The sequence below is a fragment of the Coregonus clupeaformis genome, chromosome 10 (assembly GCF_020615455.1).
Source record: "Coregonus clupeaformis isolate EN_2021a chromosome 10, ASM2061545v1, whole genome shotgun sequence".
Taxonomy (NCBI): Eukaryota; Metazoa; Chordata; class Actinopteri; order Salmoniformes; family Salmonidae; genus Coregonus; species Coregonus clupeaformis.
Genome location: NC_059201.1, coordinates 56,073,291 through 56,086,829, shown reverse-complemented (window position 1 = coordinate 56,086,829; position 13,539 = coordinate 56,073,291). Strand labels below are relative to the sequence as shown.

Genomic DNA, 13,539 nt, shown 5'->3' with positions numbered 1-13,539 from the left:
CGGTATGTCCCCTTTCCAATGTGTTTATGGATACCAGCCTCCTCTATTTGCCAGCCAGGAGGAGGAGGTTACTTGCCCATCTGCACTTGCTTTTGCCCGTCGATGTCGCCGCACCTGGTCACAAGCCCGAGCCACACTCCTCAGGTCCGTTGCCAGCTACACTACCGGGGCCAACCGTCGGAGAATTCCTGCTCCCACCTACCATGTTGGTCAAAGGGTGTGGTTGTCATCGAAGAACCTGCCACTCAGGGTGGAGTCGCAGAAGCTGGCACCTCGGTTCATTGGCCCATTCCCTATCATAAGAGTGATTAGCCCAACTGCTGTCCGGCTCCAACTGCCTAATTCCCTGAGGGTGCACCCCACTTTCCATGTGTCTAAGATTAAGCCCATCCATGAGAGTCCGCTGGTCCCTGCTGCGCCTGGTCCTCCTCCTCCACGGCTCGTCGATGGTGGTCTGGTTTACACCGTCCGCCGCCTGCTTCGGTCCAGACGGAGGGGTAGGGGTCTCCAGTACCTCATTGACTGGGAGGGCTATGGACCTGAGGAAAGGACCTGGGTGCCAGCTAGTCGGATTGTGGATAGGACTCTCATCACCGCTTTCCACCAACGGCATCCGGATCAACCTGCAATCCGTAGGGGCCGCCCCAGAGGGGTCCCTAACCGTCCGGCCCGCTCGGCTTCCTGTCCTGTGCCTGATCCTGTCTCGGGACCTGTCCCATCTCCCGACCACGGCCCTCCGGCTTCCTCCGAGGATGAGGACGTTCACTCGGACCGTTCGGAGGAGTTCTAGCCCTCCTCCGGCTCCCCTCCTCCCGCCCGGCGTGGTGTTGCTCTTGGGACTTCTGGGGCCGTCCCTTGGGGGGGTTCTGTCATGAGCCCTCTCACTCCACCGGGTTACCACCTTAATTTGTTTCACTATCTTCCACTCTGCTCACCTCCCTCTCTCTACTCAGCCTAACTAGCTCCACCTGTCCCTGCTCTGCTCGGCTCTAATTACTCTGCCAGCTGCGCTGCATTACCCACTAACCTCTCCCAGTATTTAAGGCCCTGTCTTTCAGCTCTCCGGTGTCAGATCGTCTGCAAAGCTCACACCGGAACCTGTTTGCTCGCGCTTCTGGCTCACCCTGGTTTTGTGACCCCGGACCTGCCTGTTTTTTGGATACTCTTCTGCCTCAGGAGATCCAGACCTGCTTCTGCCATTACGACTCCTGACTACTCTTCAATCCCGGTAACTCTGACCAGCCTTCTGCCTTGCTACTACGTATTTTGGATTTCCCTTGAACTGTACTGCTGCCTGGTTTCATTCCGCCCTGTTGTGTCTGTGTCTCCCCCCCCCCCAGGACTTCTGGACCACCCACCACCGGCTTCATAGGACGCATCGCTGCCACTGGGGGGGGCACAGACCCAGCGCATTGGACGGGATCCCTGTTACCCCTGGAGCCTTCATTCACTCCCTACTTCCCTTTTCCCTTAAGTTTAATAAACTTTCTGGTGTGACGCAATTGTGGTCCTCTGGTCGTCTGTCTGAATCGTGACACTTAACTCATCTCATATGTATATACTGTATTCTATTCTACTGTATTTTAGTCAATGCCACTCCGACATTGCTCGTCCTAATAATTATATATTTCTTAAATCCATTCTTTTACTTTTAGATTTGTGTGTATTGTTGTGAATTGTTAGATACTACTGCACTGTTGGAGCTAGGAACACAAGCATTTCGCTACACCCGCAATAACATCTGCTAAAAATGTGTATTTGACCAATACAATTTGATTTTATTTGATTTTTTGTGTTAAAAGTCACAATGTTTGCTTAGAATGTGCTCCCCCATTGTTATAATTTCAAAGTTCTGAAAAGTTCCATAGCGGTTAATTCAACTGCGGGAAGTTAGGCAAATTAGTTCATGTGGTTACTAAAACAGCTGTACGCCTTGATTGGTAGTAGATATTTACGTTCTTATTTCCAGATTTTAATAGCAGAGAAGTAGACCAAGATGTCATAGCCTCTAAGTGTTTGTCTAACTTTTGGGGGAAGTGGTCAAAGTAGCTGATTTGTGTAAAAAGTGACATTTTTTACAGTGAATGTTGGATGTCATGATGTGGGGAGCTTTAGAATGTTGAAAAAAGTCCCATTAAAGTGAATGAAGATGGACAAAAAGAAAGACAAAAAAAAAGGTTAAATGTAAGCACACTATTCCAGATCATAATACACATTTTAAAGTTTGAATGGCGTTTCTAGCTTAAACGGTGTAAGAGGAGTAGCGTGCAGAATAAGAAGAAGAAGAAGAAGTATGACGAAGATTTAAAGTCGAGACTTTTGCTTCGCAAGTCTCACCTAATAATTTTAAATGACGGCCCTATGTATCATCAGTATTCATAGTATTCTTAGCGCTTGTTATAGCATTATTAACTGCCGTAGCGCAGTGGTCTATGCAGCGCGCTCCAGCTCCGAGCCTCATGAGTTTGCACCCAGTGCTGGCGATCTAGTGACACGCCTGAGCCTACATTAGGCCCACAAGTTAATTGCATTTATTTAAATGTTTTCAAGAAGTAAAACGTATAGTGTGATAATGTACACATCAGAGAAATGTTTCTCAGCTCAACTAAATTGTCTTTGGATAGGCTCAAATGCATAAACATCTTGACAGCTTTACAAAATGATATATTAAAGCCACACAATACAGGCTTTCAATCCACACCAAAGACCATAACTAAATCGACAAATTGTACATAGCCTAACTATAAAACGGTAAGCCTACAGAATGTAGCCTATTGGAATATAATCAAATAAAAAGGGGCCTATTGCAAACATCGATGGCGCTAGATTATCGCCAGCTGATGTCTCGTTAAACCATCAATACGCACTAAATTCACCCGCACAGCTGATCTCAATTGCAACCATTATTGGTCATCTCATTACCGCTCCCTAAAAGATGACGTCGGTGTTACCTAGTCCTGCTTGTGTAGCAGACATGAGTCGGTCATGGTCACGTGAGGAAGTAGCCCCACTTGCGAACTTCAAAACCAGTATCTGCCTCCGGCCCAAGAGTCTAAAATGGTGTAAGACGTAGAGACCCGAGTTCATATCCTGCGTGTTACACTTGCAACCAAAATAATTTCAAGATATGTTCACCCTCTGGTTGGTGTTGTCATCAGAACAACTTAGTCATTTTTGAACAGACTAAAGGCGATTGACAAGCATTCCGTACAATAGGAAAAAAGATTTCCTTGTTTACCACGGCAAATCTACTGTGGCAATTTACCCGACACTTTTATGAATGGAAACTCATGTTGGTGTAGCCTACAGGTATTATTTCATTTGTTTCCTATTTATGTTATCCTTACGTATCTGGTATGGTCATTTATTATCAAGATCAGGGGTAAAATATTCCTGGACTGTCCATATTTGAAATATTTAATTTAATCAAGTCAATCGTGGGCATTGAGTTATTTGTGCCAGAAGGGCATCGGCCAGAATCGAACCCACGCCAACATCAAGACTTGCACAGATTTCTCTTCAGTGGTTGCTGTGGCAACAACACCAAGCGCAAGCTGCATGCGGCTGAGCTGTGCAAGACTCAACGGTCAAGCGTGGCTGTGGCCTGTTATGGCTGGAGACAGCGTCCCTAATCGCTAGATCACCCCAGGCTGCATTTGAACTTCCTCATTTGAATTTACAAGGCTCATTTGAATTTCCTGGTGCAGCAGGAAAATCCTCAGCGACAAATGAGGGATCAAGTTAAGATCCGACATCTGTAGATGCATGTTGATTCACAACATTGTGAGACATGTACTGTTGGACCTGTATACATTTTGGAACTTTAATCAAATTCACTTTCAAAATAGTTGTATATAAAGCTGCTATAAATACAATAATCAATAATTCAATGATTAACTGAGTCCACCCTCTCCTCCAACTTGCTTTCATTATAGGTTAAAAATTGACACATTGTTTCAAATAATGACACTTAAAACGGGTTTAGATACTCTAGTTATTGGGGATTCATTTTTCAAACCTGTCCAAGTATGTACATAAATAACTGTTGACATTTCCCTAAGACATTGAACTTTTTATATTAACCATGTTAAAACAATTTAGGCACTAATGAAACTACTACTTTGTGAGTGAAAACATGTCCAATGAAGGCTTATGAAAATGTAAAACAATAGCCTATTCTAATTAGGTGGGGATGTCTATCAAAATTGTACAATCTCACACCCAGTTTTGATCAGAAGCAAGCCTCATGGAACTCCTGTTGCAATATCATTTCACTATATTCACTTCAGGGGATTTTAAAACGCCTTTCAAAAATGGACCCCATATTTAGTTTTGGCAATTAAACTGACCAGGCTGATTCTAGCCTGTAACCTATTGATAGGCTACATATTTATTTCAGCATAAACATGTTACAGAAGTTCTTGTTGATGTGGTTGTTTTTATTAGCCTGTTGTGTTGCATAAATGAATGCATTATAATTCCCAACAAGAACAACAAATGGCAGCCCTATTTATTTGGAGTAGGCCGTATTTGAAAAGCCTCGTTTGAATTCAATTTTAACATCATTCAAATAGTGGTGTTCTGTAGCTCAGTTGGTAGAGCATGGTTCTTGTAACCGAGAGTGCTGTCTCGGAAAACACCCTTTATAAAATGTGTGCATATATGACTGTAAATCACTTCCGCTAAAAGCATCTGCTGAACGGAATATATTATATAACCTATACTCATGTATAATAACCTACAGGCCTATAATAGAAAATGTAAATGTATTTGCTAGAACATAGCCTATACTGCTACGTGTGACAATGTGTCATGCATATTGCAATTGAATATAACCCAGTTGCAACAAGCCTCATTTACATTCAGCAGCCTACATTAGACTAATCTAGCAATCACATTTCGCCGCAGTTATGTGCACTCACCTTTGATACGAAAGTGTAGGACGACAAACCTGGCACACCGTGTGACTGTCTTCCCTCCAAGGTAACCGAGGCTTATCGCCATCACATTTCTCCCTCCCTTGTTATCTAGTGTCGCGCCCTGTCTGTGAGTCACTGTGGATCTTGAGGCCCCATCTACCCGTGTCGGACTGCTACCTCCCCTTAAATGCGGTAGCGCGAGCACCGTAGCATCAACACTTGCACAGATTTCTCTTCAGTGGTTGCTGTGGCAACAACACCAAGCGCAAACTGCATGCGGTGAGCTGTGCAAGACTCAACGGTCAAGCGTGGCTGTGGCCTGTTATGGCTGGAGACAGCAGAACCTGTGGCAGAACTATGCGGAACCATTCCATTTTAATGCCAATCAGTGGTAGGCTGTATAAATATGTGCATGCAAATGTATGTTTTGTTTTGCAATTTAAATTCATCTATTACAATTTGTTTTTGTCCAGGATATGTGTACTGATGAACAAGCCTTTACACCAAAAGCCGACACAGGGCAGTAACCAGGGTTGGAGTTTTAGTGAGGTCTGACAGGAACGTTTTTGGAAGTTGAAGCTCATTTACTGCATTTCTATACAATTAATGAGTCATGACCTCAGTAAAATTCCACGTGACTGTTGAGTCACATATCTCGCCTAACGCCCTCTGGACATGCGTTGGTAGTACCCAACTTTATAACAGGGGGAGTCACAAACACAATGTAGCAGCGCAGCAGACAGAGTAAACACCCGAATAGCCTACTGTCTATGTTGGTGAAATAGACAGCACTCTCCAAGGTGCTGATTAATTCAAAGCATTTTAGACGTCACTGTAGTAGCTGCGGGGCTTACACGAGTACGAATTTCTTATAGCCTAATTTTCTAGACACAGTGTATAGCAACAATTTCAGACCTCACTGCAGAACACCCGCCATATGCATATGCACACATACTCTGCTGTGGGGTTTACAAGACCCGAATTTCATATAATTTTCAAGACATCAATGTAGCAGTAGAACAAATATCACAATATCGGAATATAACTTCAAATAAAATAAATCAATGTAGGCTACAGCAGAAGACATATGATAATATAAAGGCCTCCTGCTTATGTGATAATATGAAGCACATATTCTGATTAACTTCACAGTACCCCCCAACTCCCCCCCAGCTGAGTCTGACTCGCAAGTAGGCCTACTAGCTAGTGGAGGTGCCGGTGGTGATGATGAACTGGCAGGATTAACAGTGCTGCTAGCATCGCCATCAGGAACAGTTTGCCCCTCACTCCTCTTCTCCGGCACTGTGGTAAAGGAGACGAGACACACACCATATTTACAACGATATTATGAACAAATACCATCTGTTAAACCTTCATCTCTCTCTTTCTTCTTCCCTCTCCCGCCTCTTCCTCTCCTTCCAGGTAAGACGGCAGCATTCATGCTGCCCTTGCTGGAGCGTCTCCTCTACAAGCCAAAAGAGGCCAAGGTGACCCGTGTGCTGGTCCTCTTGCCTGGGCATCCAGGTGCATGCTGTGGCCCGCCAGCTGGCCCAGTTCACCTGCTTGGCCATGGGTGAGTGAGCAAACCGGACCGCTGATCCAAAATGGCCCCTGATTTAGAGCCAATATGGCTGAAGTCTGTATCAAACTAATCTCTGGTAGTATGAAGTTTGCTAGGCGTATCTCTAGGGGCAACAGTTGTGCAGGTGCCATCCTATTCTGGACTCAAACCACAGGAGTTGGCTATTCAGCACAAATAGATCTGGGACCAGGTTACCATCTTCCTACTCTAGAGTGGGACATAATTTGTTCTATATGATCCATATGCTTGTTAGTTAACTCAATTTAAAATATGTTATTCGAGAGTGGATTCTTTTATGCATCAGTTGTGGCAAAATATGAATGTGTTGCGTATTGTTACTTCTGACCTGGACATAAAGACAATGGGTCATGATGTATTTTTATTTTTCTTGTTTGTGTGTGTGTGTATGCTTGTAGGTGGTCTGGACCTCAAATCCCAGGAGACGGCACTGCGGATGGGACCTGACACCCTGATCACCACGCCGGGTTGACTGATTGACCACCTGCACAACACTCCCTCTTTTGAGCTCAGCCAGATCGAGATCCTCATCCTGGACGAGGCCAACCAGTAAGACTATTACAGGCTGATCCGCCTTTGAGCAACTTCCATAGGAATGAAAGAAACGCCAATTTTATAACTTGGTCTAGTTATTTATGCAAGTCTATGGTAAGACCCCATACGTCTGGAAACATCAGGCAACAGTCACAGTATACAGTGCATTTGGAAAGTATTCAGACCCCTTGACTTGATGTTACAGCCTTATTCTAAAATGGATTAAGTTATTTATTTTCCTCATCAATCTACACCAAACCTGGTCTTGGGGAGCCACAGGGTGTGCAGGCTTTTGTTCCAGCTCAGCACTAACTCACCTGATTCGACTTGTCGTCGTCATCTTGATGATTGGCTGATGAGTTGAGACGTGTGTTAGTGTCTGGTGATGGTATGCCATTATGGTTTGTGTTGACAAATATGGCATATTGTTCAATTAGATTCTAAACATTGTTGCTTTGTTTTCCATTACTTTACCCTCTAGTGGCTGCGTTGTTTATTGAAATGGTGTTCTCTCTATCCTCCAGTTGAAAGACTTGGCGTCGATCTCCCTGAAGCAGCCCGTGCGTATCTTTGTGAACTGCAACACAGACGTGGCGCCCTACCTCAGACAGGAGTTTGTCAGGATCCGACCAGCCAGGAAAGGAGACAGGGAGGCCGTTGTGGCCGGTGATGGGGAATATATAATCTATTATGCGCATTTGCTTACATTATTAAAAACTATGGAGGCCTTGACAGCAGAAAGTTCTCAGAAACCTGCAACCACAATTGCCACATTGTTTTTAGACATGTCTCATTTTATTGTCTGACACCTCACCCCCTGAAACTGAGTTTGTGGGAAGACAAGACTAGGGAGAATACTTTGTTGTTACTAGGGCAAGTTCAGGGTCAGGCTATTGGAAGGGAGTGTTAGTATAAAAAGCAGAGATTGTTTTAGACACTTTGCAGAACTTATGAAGAGCTATACAAATCCTGTTGACTCTGTATTAACTTCTGCCTGCAATTGCATAGCTAAAGATATTTTACATATACTCAGAAGCCGTTGTCTGTGTCATTTTCTAAAGTTTAAAGTTTGTTTAAGAATAAGAGAATATCAGCACTGTGCAAAGAATCCTCAACATTTTGGCGAGCTAGCCAGGAGTGAGTGACCACCCGCCGTTGGAGTGAGTGTTGACCCACTGTGCCACGCAACTAATTACTTAAAGGTAAGCAGACGCCTGTTATATCTAAAGTCTGTAATTTGAACAAAGCACTGTGTGGTTAATGACTTATTCTGACACATAAGTGGTGCCTCACTCACAGTATGCTGTTCATTTAAGAGAGGAAAACTACTTTTTTTAACTAGGCAAGTCAGTTAAGAACACATTTTTATTTACAATGACGGCCTACACCGGCCAATCCCGGACGATGCTGGGCCAGTTGTGCGCCGCCCTAATGGGACTCCCAATCATGGCCGGTTGTGATACAGCCTGGAATCGAACCAGGGGGTCTGTAGTGACACCTCAAGCACTGAGATGCAGTGTCTTAGACCGCTGCGCCACTCGGGAGCCTACATTGTGCTCAGGGGCGGTGTGTTCAATAGGGCGATATGGGCGACGCACTGCCAAACGGGAAAAGGAAGGGATTTTTTTTCTAATCAATTATATCACGGCAACAGTAGTTATCAGTGTTGTAATGTCCAATCAGGCTAAAGTCGTGCTTCAAATGGCTCCCCCCCCTTTTGGGGCGATTTCAGTCAGGTTGAAAATCGCCCAGAAGTCTGTCATAGACTCCCATGTAAAATCTATTTTTTTCAAATTTCAGAGCTTTCAATACAATCTCTATGGGTGTCTGAGGGCTTGCACTTACGCGCTTTCGTCATACGTAACGTAACCATGAACGTAACTAAGAAAAGAGCGGATTGTGTCTTTGAAAGAAGTTCCTTTTTGTCGGCGAACAAATGAAGATAAATTGGCAACGAAACAATTAGGACCTCCCAGACCAAATTTAATAATTCAACAGGTTTCTACTAAAGGCGGAAAGTCCTACACCCGAGGATTTTCCAAAAATTGGTACGAACGAAAAAATAACATTGCCACTCAACTGGATGAGGGATACAGGCTAGCTGTCCGCCGCCACAACGATGAGGTTAGTGTTGATAATCACAAGTTTACTGGAGAACTGAGACCAAGTAGAGACTTTGGACAGGGTGGATATGGTATAATAAAGGCAGTTTATTCAGAGGTAAAGATATCTGGAATCGCGTGCACGGACCCGTTCGTCAAACTCTTAGGGAGCTATACATTAAGCCCCATTACTTACCATATCAGATAAGAGAAATTGCTGCAGCTACATATATTTTACACCCTGGCCCTACATAGTTCACTATTTGCATCACTTAGCAAAATATTACATGTGGTCATATATGCTTGGAAAGTGGAGATGCCATAGAACGTCAAAAAAGTAAACATTGCTGGAGACACATTGCCGTTTTGGAGAAGACATCGCGTTTGCTAGCGAAGAGATTTGTTGTGGCAAATGAACTTGGGCTGGGAATTGCCAGGAACCTCACGATAAGATATATGCATTGCGAGTCTCATGATTCTATACGTATTGCGATTCGATACTGTGATTTTATTGCGCACCATATGTCTGTTGCAGAGGGATCAGAAAGCCATGAGAACGAGTTTTGATCAGTCATGGAAATAAAAGTGCTGAAAACAAATTGGCTCCCAATGTGAAAAGATTGAGAACAAGCTATGAAGGAACAATAATGGTGTTTTGGTGCAGGTACAGCCAACTAGCGCTAAAATATTGCGATATTGTCAATACAGTATATCGTAAAGTATCACTATGTAACTCGATTTCTTTCACCCCAATCCCTCAAATTAACGGTAAATAACTGAATTGTTTGCCCCACATTTAGCTAAGATGATTAGCTAGCCAGCTAAAATGTTTTATTTAGTTAGCAGTCGCATCTACGATAGTTTACTGTCAATAACATGTCTCCAAAAATGACGTGGTGTCTCCAATTGTGTTGACATTTTACAATTGCGATGCGCATCCATGAGTATCCACTTTCTGTAGCTCAGCTGGTAGAGCACGGCGCTTGTAACGCCAAGGTAGTGGGTTCGATCCCTGGGACCACCCATACACAAAAATGTATGCACGCATGACTGTAAGTCGCTTTGGATAAAAGCGTCTGCTAAATGGCATATTATTATTATTATTATTATCTGAAGAGAGCCCCGAAACATTGTGTGCAGACATTTTATGCAATAAATGAAGTAGGTTGAATCTAGTAGTTCTGATCTTCTGATTGGTCCTGATGAGTTGGGCGAGGTCCCCTCCAGGCTACTGTCACTGTTGCATTGGCTGTGAGTCGGGTTCTCTGTCTTCAAATGTTCAGCCTAAGAGAGGGGATTTTTGTGTGTGTGTGTGTGTGTGTGTGTGTTTAACAGTGATGATGTGTGTGTGTGTGTGTGTGTGTGTGTGTGTGTGTGTGTGTGTGTGTGTTTAACAGTGATGATGTGTGTGTGTGTGTGTTTGTGTGTGTGTGTGTGTCCTCAGAGCAAGAACTCGTGAGTTGGAAGAACTGAGAGGCCTATGGCGTGGGTGTTGTCCTTGGCCACCTGCTGACAAGGCTGACAAGATAGGACCCTTTTGTCCATTGTTATTGGATAGGAACAGAACTTATAACCAGCTCCTGACCTAAATAGATCTTAGCACAACATTTTACTCAACATATCATATTCCATATTCACTATAACAAATATATTTACTACGACATTAGCAAGAACCGCCACATCCTCAGCCGGCTAATCCAGTGTGTGAAGTTTTGCGGAGTGTTTGAGTTAGCTTTGCGAGGCAAAGATGAAACTGAGGGCTCCACCAACCCTGGTAAGCCAACACTTTTGAGATCAGTCAATAAATGCTTCTGGTATTGACTTATATGCTGCCCCTGTCTTCATGTTGTTGCTGGACATATCTTTTTTAAAATGTGTGTAGGTCACCTAAATCATCAGAAAAATTGCCCCCCCTGAGAATTTTTTCAGGAGCCGCCACTGATTGTGCTATATATCGATTTATTACTAAACTCTTAATAGATAAACCTGTTGGAAGCTGACACAGACCACCTAGGTGATAGTTAAAAATTCCTAGGTGTGAATATGTATATGTTGACTTGGTGATAGGATTCAGGGAAAACAGAAGGAGGGGAGGCCGTGAGCCACATCCACTTGGCCATGAATGTGCTGTGTTATGTGTAATACTCTGTGCTCTGCTTGCTTCCTCAGTCTTGGGGGTGGAAATACAGAACATCCAATTGAAGTCAACCAATTCCTGGGTAAATATGCTGCAGGGCCTGGGTAGGAGGGCAACACCAAATGGGTCCGGAATAGTTCCCGAAACCTTCTTCAGCGGGTGAGCTGTTTGGTACTATGGGTAAGCCTCTATCAGAGGACGATATGACCTGTGGATATCTCCACTTTATGAGACGTGATAAAACTAACAAGGAACAAGGCATATTTGTATATATTGCCACTAAAACAGGTACCAATAATGCAACTATCCTAGGGAGCCTCTCTGACAATGTGCACGTCCCCCATATTAAAGCTGACCCCTGGATGGTTTGACGGCACTGACGAAACTGAAACAACTCATGACTACTTCCCCATCCTTGGGGCTCCCTAACCACTCTATACCAGTTCATCTGTTTGTGTGTGAAAATAATGGTTTTATGTCCTCTGTTTTGACACAGGAACATGGAGGAAAGCAGAGACCCGTGGGTTACTATTCTAAGCAATTGGACAGTGTGGCGAGAGTGTCTGGTGTGTTGTTTGAGGGTGGTGGCTGTGGATACTCTCATCTCACAGGCTAAGACTGCTCATCTGACTCCAGCAAGGTTGCTACACTATCAGAATGTGCTTCTAACCATGTCTAATGTGACCCTGAAAAGGTGCACTGTGCTCAATCAGGCTACATTGTTGCCAACAAAAAAAGGACGGAGAAACCCATGACTTTGCAGCTCTGGTGGAGCTTGTATCATTGTGGAAAGCGTGGGTTCCTCACATCTCATACTAACTCTTTTGATCCTGTCTCCAAGGGCAACACAATGGCTGATCTGGAAGCAAAAGCAGCAGCTGTGTCTGCTGATTCCTGTGTTGCAGATGATTTTGGTTCCTATTATGAATCTCTTCTCCCCTACTGACATCTCTGACTTGCAATCCTCTGTAGGTCCTGTCGAGTTGAGGAAGTGGAAGAGGCTGTGTACATATGACAATGTGCAGAAACTGTGGTTGGGCCCAGCTGGACTCCCAGTTCTGCCACGTTCTTGTTTTCCCTAGCTTGCTAAGTTGGCACATTATCTTTTTGTTCACCTGGTAAAGGAACGTTAGACGGAAAGACAGAGGTAGAGTAGTAGAGATTGTAGAGGGAAACAAGTATTTGAGGGGAAGAGAAATGTACTGGGTGATGGTGATTGAGAGGGCTTCTGAGTTAAAGGAAACAGATATGTAGTTAGTGAAAGTAACAAAGAAAGTGGGAAAGAAAGGAAATGGGAAGTTGATTGGAAAGTAAAATGGAAAGTATAATTAATATTTTGAATTGTTTGGACTGATTAAGATGGTGAAACTCATGGCAGAAACTGGCCTCCCCTGGGTCACGGTAATGCCACTCGCATTGATGTACATGAGGGGGCGGGCACACAGAACTACTGCGCTGGCCCCCCATGAGATTTTGAATGAGAATGCTAAATACCCCTTTCCCACAGAACGAGCTGACCCTGATGGGCTGCAATGACGATATGGTAAGTTACTGCACTGCTCTAAACAATGTTCGGAAGGCTATTTTTTCCCATGGTGAAAGCAGCCTTGCCTCAGCCACTGGTGGGAATTCTACATAAGCTTCAACCTGGTGACTGGGTAGTGGTCAAGGACCTGAAGAGGAAGCATTGGAACCAGCAGAGGTGGACTGGACCGTTCCAGGTGTAGCTGAAAACCCCCACCGCTGTTCGAGTAGCTGAGAGGTCTATGTGGATCCACGCCAGCCACTGCAGGAGGGTGCCATACCAATAGGGGGATGATGTACTTCAGGATGGCGCAGGGTCGTTGTCGAGGGACTAGATGGCCATGGGAGAGCCAAGCTGACACTCTGCGCATCATGTTTTTTAAAATTTTGTCTTGAGCCTTCTCATTACAGTTACTGTTGTGGAAAATAATCACTATACTTTATTAAAATCAAAGTTCTTCCAGAGTTTTTGTAGAATCAAGATTGACTTCATTTACAATTCAACAAAGCCGGACTGGTCTGCAGAGTAGTCGCTCTTCTCTCTCTTTGCTCCCCATCTATATAGTCCCATTCTCAACCCTTCTAACTCAAAACCCCTCCCTCTTCAGTTTCCCGCTCTCTTTCGCTCCGCCCACTTCCTTTGTCTAAATTCGACTGTCCTCTGCTGCAGAGGATAAGTTCATTAGAGTTACCAGCCTCAGAAATCGGCAATTAACTGCACCT

At 44.2% G+C, this 13,539-nt stretch overlaps 1 protein-coding gene and 1 long non-coding RNA gene across 4 annotated transcripts in view; one reads left to right on the top strand and one right to left on the bottom strand.

The window, feature by feature from the left end:
• The window catches only part of LOC121575582 (E3 ubiquitin-protein ligase RNF182-like), a 37,353-nt gene extending 32,211 nt beyond the window's left edge, over window positions 1–5,142 (bottom strand). For all 3 annotated transcript variants that reach the window (XM_045223292.1, XM_045223293.1, XM_045223294.1), the window contains exon 1: window positions 4,923–5,142. The gene's annotated coding sequence lies outside the window, so the exon portion shown is untranslated. The remainder of the gene's footprint in view (window positions 1–4,922) is intronic.
• A 2,447-nt stretch (window positions 5,143–7,589) lies between these two features.
• On the top strand, window positions 7,590–13,281 carry LOC121575580. The gene is made up of 2 exons (XR_006002360.2): window positions 7,590–8,255; window positions 11,325–13,281. It is a non-coding gene; the product is annotated as an uncharacterized LOC121575580 (long non-coding RNA).
• Window positions 13,282–13,539: the final 258 nt, after the last annotated feature.